The sequence below is a fragment of the Tupaia chinensis genome, unplaced genomic scaffold, assembly GCF_000334495.1.
Source record: "Tupaia chinensis unplaced genomic scaffold, TupChi_1.0 Scaffold000195_1, whole genome shotgun sequence".
Lineage (NCBI taxonomy): Eukaryota > Metazoa > Chordata > Mammalia > Scandentia > Tupaiidae > Tupaia > Tupaia belangeri.
The window spans coordinates 1,774,168-1,780,666 of NW_006159670.1; the positions used below are offsets into that span (position 1 = coordinate 1,774,168).

Here is a 6,499-nt window from a genome sequence, read left to right on the forward strand (position 1 = left end):
GGAGTCCAGCAACATAGCCATTACGCTAACTGCTGGTTCCCTAAAGAGAGATTTCTGTGGGACCAGCAGTTAGCGTAATGGCTATGTCTCTGGACTCCCATGTAGTGGACTGCGGTTCACGTCCCGGACCTGGTGGCTTAAAACCCACACTGGGCGCGTGTGTGTGCGTGCCCAAGATCCTGAGAGGAGAATGGAGGAGAAGGGATTGCGGGGTGGCCATCCCCCCTGGGGGGTGATTTCTCGCTTTCTGTCTCTCTGTCTATCTGGCAAGTGCACACGCCCTATAGTGAAAAACCTCTCCAAAATAAATAAATAAATAAATAAAAGAGAGAGATTTCTGCTATAGGGCACGTGCATTTGTTGGAGAGACAGAGAGACAGAAAGCTAGAATTCACCTCCTGGGGGGATGGCCATGCTGCAGTCTCTTCTCTGTTACTCTGCTCTCAGGATTTTTGGGCAGGCATGCACATACACCCAGCATGAGTTTTAAGCTCCTGGGTCTGGGACTCAAACCATGGTTGACTATGTGGGAGTCCAGCAATGTAACCATTATGCTATCTGCTGGTCCCAAGGTTTTTAGTTTTTTTTTTTTTTTAAATGAGATACTTAAAATTACTGATTTCATTTCCTTCCTGATTTTTGCTCTTTTTAGTACTTCTATTTTTTCATGATTCAGACTTTGTAGAGGTATTTCTAGGAATTTATCCATTTAAGTAACCAATTTGTTAGAGTGTAGTTGTTCATAGTAGTCTCAGGGTCTTTTGTATTTCTGTGGTATCAGTTGTAATGGCACCTCTTCAATTTCTTATTCTATTTTAATCTTCTTTTTTTTTCTTAGTCTGGTTAAAGCCTTGTCAATTTTGTTTATTTTTAAAATTTCCTTCTTTCTCCTAACTATGTGCTTAGTTTGTTCTTACAGGTTTTTTTTTTAAGAATTATTTTATTTAACTTTAATTGATCAATTAATTAATTTTAATTTGACCAGAGAGGGACAGAGTATGTGTGTGTGTGTGTGTGTGTGAGAGAGAGAGAGAGAGAGAGAGAAAGAGAATGAGAAAGCAAGCTGCCAGGTCCAGGACTCAAACCACAGTCAGCCATGTGGGAATCCGGTGTCCTTTTCCACCATGCCACCTGCTGGCCCCCTTCTAGGTTTCTGAGGTGTAAAGTTAAGTTGTTCATTTGAGATTTTTCTTTTTTAGATAGCTAATTAATGAATAAACTAAAAAGTGACAAAATTGTATGTATTTATGATGTATAGCATAATTTTTATTTATTTTTTAACATTTACTTATTTATCTATTGATCTGTTATAATTTTCTTTGTACTTCTATTTTTTATTTTTATAAGTTTATTATATACAGAAAGATATTTTGATTGATGTAAACTTTGGGGAGTGGCTACATTGAGCCATTTTTTCCTTTATTATTATTATTTATACATTCAATCGCTACACATCATTTAGATTGTAAAGAGACTTTACTTCAAGCCAACAGGTTCGGGATTCAAACTGTCGTCAGCCATGTGGAAATCCAGTGCCTTACCACTACACCACCTGCTGCCCCTAGGATAATGTTTGATACACATAACATATAGTTGAATAGCTACATAAAGCTACTTAACATATACTTTACCTCATATACTTATCTTTGTGTGCAGGATAAGATCACTTAAAATCAACTCTCTCAGTGATTTTCAGGTATATAATGTCTTTATTATGGACTATACTCACTGTGATATTCAATAGGTCACTTAAATGTATTACTCCTGCCTAACTGAAATGTTGTGTTTTGACCAACTTGTCCCCAGCTCCAACCCCAGCCTCTGATAACCACTATTTTTCTGTTTCTATGAGTTCAACTTTTACAAATTTCCTGTATAAGTGAGATCACGTGATATTTTCCTTTCTAGGCCTGGCTTATTTCATTTAATATAATGTTCTTTAGGGTCATCCATGCTGTCACAAATGACAGCATTTCCTTTTCCTTTAGGGTAGAAGAGTATTCCACTGTGTGTGGGGGGGAGTGTGTGTGTACATTTTCTTTATCACTCATCTGTCAGTGAACACTTAGGTTGATTTAACATTTTGGCTCTTGCGAATGATGATGGGAGGAACGTGGCAGTCCAGGTATCTCATCAAAACAGCGATTTTATTTCCTTTGGATGTATAGCCAGAAGCTGGATTGCTGAATCACATAATACTTCCTTTTTTTTTTTTTTTTGAGAGGTTTTTGCTATAGGGAGCGTTGCTTGCCAGAAAGAGAGAGACAGAGAAACAGAAAGCGAGAAAGCACACCCAAGGGGGATGGCCATGCCGCAATCCCTTCTCCTCCATTCTCCTCTTGGGATCTTGGGCACGCATGCACATGCGCCCGGCGTGAGTTTAAGCCACCAGGTCCGGGACTCGAACCAAGGTCAATTAACATGGGAGTCCAGCAACATAGCCATTTCACCATGGCTTATATTTTAAAATTTTTGTGGAACTTTCATCCTGTTTTCATAATGGCTGTCTTAATTTACATTCCCACCAATAGTTCACAAGGGTTCCCTTTTCTTCACATCCTTACTCGTCATCTTTTGTCTTTTTAATAATAGCCATTTAGCAAGTTGATATCTCATGAATTTAACTTACTTTGCATTTCCCTGTTGATTTTATTTTTCTTCACATACTGTCATTTGTCTTCTTTTGAGAAATGGTTTTGTTTGGGGGTAGCTCCCTGTACTTTTTCCTTTTTTCCTACGGGCAGATGAATTGATATTTCTTGCTCTGTCATTTTCTTTTTCCTTACTGTAGGTGTTTATCACTATAAACTTCCCGCTTATAACTGTTTTTGCTGCATTCATTCTAGGGTTTAATACTTGTGTTTCCGTTTCTGTTTGTCTGGGATTTCCATTTTGATTATTGTTTTGTTCCATTAGTTGCTCAGAGTGTGTGTTTTTAAGAAAAAAATATTTAACTTTATTTATCATTATCATTATTATTATTTTTAATTAGCTATAGGGCATGTGCACTCACTGGGGAGAGGCAAGAGAGAGAGAAGAGGAACGTGAGAAAGCAAATTGCCAGGTCCAGGACTCGAACCATAGTCAGCCATGTGGAAGTTCAGTGCCTCAATCACCATGCCACCTGCTGGCCCTGAAGTAGGTTGTTTAATTTCCACATATATGTGACGTTTCCAGGTTTTTTATTTTTATTATTTTTTTAAATCAATTTCTAATTTTATACCATTGTGGTCAGAAAAGATACTTGATATGATTTCTGTCTTCTCAAATTTGGTAAGACTTGTTTTGTGGCCTCACACATGACCTCTCCTGGGAGAATAGCTCATACATGACCTAGAAGAAAGTCTCCTCTGCTGCTTTTGGGTGGAGCTTTCTGTGCATGAGGATTAGACCCATTTGGTCCATCGTAAAGTATACTGTGGCTTATCTGCTGTTAAAAGTGGTCTACGGAGGGCTAGCGGGTGCTGTGATGAAGCGTACGTCCTACTGTGTGGTCTGTAGCTGACTGTGTGTTTGAGACCCTGCTCTCTGGGAGTGTGTTGTGCACCCCACGTTCTGAGAGAACTGAGCAGAAGGGATTGCAGTGTGACCATCTCCCCTGGGGGCTGATTTCTCGCTTTCTTTCTCTCGGTCTGTCTGTCTGGTGAGTGCATGTGTCCTCTGGCAAAAACAACAAGATAAAAGTGGTCTCTTGAGGTTGCCAACGGTTATTATATTGCTTTCTAGTTCTCTCTTCAGATCTGTTGATATTTGCTTATGTATTCAGGCACTCCTATGTGCTTTAGATATATCATTTTATTACATCCTTTATCACTATGTAATAACCTTCTCTGGTTTTATAGCTTTTGACTTACAGTCTAGTTTGTCTAATATAGGTATTCCTTCCTTGTTCTCTTTGTTTTCATTTGTGTAGAATCTTTTTATATCCCATCATTTTTAGTCGTGTGTTTCCTTAAAGGTGAAATTAGTCCTTTGAAAGTAGCAGCATACGGTTACGTCTTTTTCCCCTCCATTCAACCATCCTATATTTTTTGATTGGAAAATTTAGTTTATTTATATTCAAGTAATATTGGTAGATAAGGCTTACTGTTGTCATTTACCAATTTTTTTCTGGCTAGTTTGTAGACTCTGTTCTTTTCTTCCTTTTTTGCTGTTTTCTTTTGTGATGTGATGGTTTTCTGTGGTGGTATGTTTTGATTCTCTTCTCTTTATCTTTTGGGTATTTATTAGAGGTTTTTGTATTTTGGTTACCACAGTGCTTACATGAGACAGCTTACAGTTATATAGTCTATTTTAAGCTGGTAATGGCTTAACTTTGATCATATGTAAAACCTCTGCATTTTATTCTCTCCATTCCACATTTTGTTTTTGATGCCATAATTTACATCTCTTTATTCTGTGTATCCATGAAGAGCTATTGCAGTACAGCTTTTAATGTTTTTGTCTTTTAAATTTTATGCTAAAAATATAATTTACATACTGCCACGGTGTTAGAGTTTTCTGATTTGACAGTCTACTTCCTGTACCAATACAGTGTTATACTTTCTAGTGTTCTCATATGAGTATTTCCTCAACAGCAGGTTGAATGACAGTGAACTCCCTCAGGCTTTATGTGTGGGGAAGTGTCTACCTCTCCTCTCCTTTATTTCTGAAGAACAGATTTGCTGGGTAAAATTATATACATGTATTTTGGGGGTAAAATACTCTTGATTAGGGCCAGCAGGTGGAGTGGTAGTTGGGGTGCTGAACCCACGTGGCCAACTCTGCAGTTCAAGTTCCAGCATCCCCACATGCCAGGTGAGTGTGTGTGCCTGAAATACCGAGAGGAGAATGGAGGAGAGGGATGTGGCGTGATTTCTCACTTTCTCTGTTTTTAACTCTCACTCTCCAGTGAGCGCGTGGCAAAATAAAGAAATAAATGTGTTGGTTAACAGTTCCCGCCCACTACCCCAACCCGCAGCACACGTGGACATATTCACTCTGTCCAGGCCTGCAGAGTTTCTGCTGAGACATCCTCTGATCATCTTGTGTGAGGAGTCCCTTTTCTCTTGCTACTTTCAAGGTTATCTCTTTGTCTTGGATTTTTTAAAAAAAAGTTTATTCATTTATTTCCTCTATGAGAGACAGAGAGTGAGAGAGACCATCAGACAGGCAGGCAGGCAGAGAGAAACAGAAACAGGCACCTCAGTTAGGTCTTCACACTGTGATCCAGTCCTGGTCTCAGTCAGCCTGGGTTATAGGCGTGCACACGCCCGCCCAGTGTGTGTGAGACTCACAGTCAGCCTGGGTTACAGGCGTGCACACGCCCGCCCAGTGTGTGTGAGACTCACAGTCAGCCTGGGTTACAGGCATGGACACCCTGCCCAGAGCGCGCAGGGCTCACAGTCAGCCTGGGTTACAGGCATGGACATCCTGCCCAGAGCGCGCGGGGCTCACAGTCAGCCTGGGTTACAGGCATGGACACCCTGCCCAGAGCGTGCGGGGCTCACAGTCAGCCTGGGTTACAGGCATGGACACCCTGCCCAGAGCGCTCGGGGCTCACAGTCAGCCTGGGTTACAGGCATGGACACCCTGCCCAGAGCGCGCGGGGCTCACAGTCAGCCTGGGTTACAGGTGTGCTCACGCTTGCCCAGTGCGCATGGGGCTCACATCCCAGGGCCTTCCCCATGTGGTCCTTCCCTGTGTTCTGTGATGATCAAATTTGGGATGAGCCTGACTGGACTTTTATACTTTATATATACATATGTCTTTCTGGATTTCAAGTTTTCAGCCATTATTTCTTTAAGTAAGTTTCTGCCCCTTTCTCTTTTCTTTCTGATCCTATGGTGTAAACCCAGCCCTTCTGATGGTGCTCATTAACCCTGCAGACTTTTTTCATTCCTTTTCATTTTTGTTTTTCTACTCTGACTAAATATTTTAAATGACACCTTCAATTTTATAGGCCCTTCTGCTCAGTTACCTCCGCTGTGGATGAACTTCGTTTAAATTTTCATTTCGTTCATTGTATTCTACTGCAGCAGAATTTCTTCTTCTTCTTTCTTTCTTTCTTTTTTTTGAGAGGTTTTTGCTATAGGGCGCGTGTGCTCACTAGAAAGACAGAGATAGACAGAGAGAAAATGAGAAATCATCCCCCAGTGGAGATGGCCACACCGCATTCCCTTCTCCTCCATTCTCCTCTCGGGATCTTGGGCATGCACGTGCACGTGCCCGGCGTGAGTTTAAGCTGCTGGGTCTGGGACTCAAACCACAGTTGACTACACGGGAGTTCAGTGACATAGCCGACTGCTGGCCCCTACAGCTGCAGAATTTCTATTTGGATTTTTTTTAATGACTTTTATCTCCTTATAGATATCTTTGTCTATTATTGTGTTGCTAAACAGAAATACTTGAGATTGGGTAATTTATAAAGAATAGAGGTTTATTTGGCTCACAATTCTGGAGGCTGGAAAGTCAAGCATGAGACCAGTGTCTGATCCTACTTCACTGCCAGAAGCAGGCA

The 6,499-nt window shown here is 40.9% G+C and overlaps 1 long non-coding RNA gene across 1 annotated transcript in view; it reads right to left on the reverse strand.

Annotated features, from left to right (window-relative positions):
- LOC102486413 (uncharacterized) overlaps nt 1-6,499 on the reverse strand; it is a 10,354-nt gene that overhangs the window by 2,690 nt on the left and 1,165 nt on the right. The window contains exon 2 of the long non-coding RNA XR_334298.2: nt 5,960-6,087. This is a non-coding gene — a long non-coding RNA (uncharacterized LOC102486413). The remainder of the gene's footprint in view (nt 1-5,959; nt 6,088-6,499) is intronic.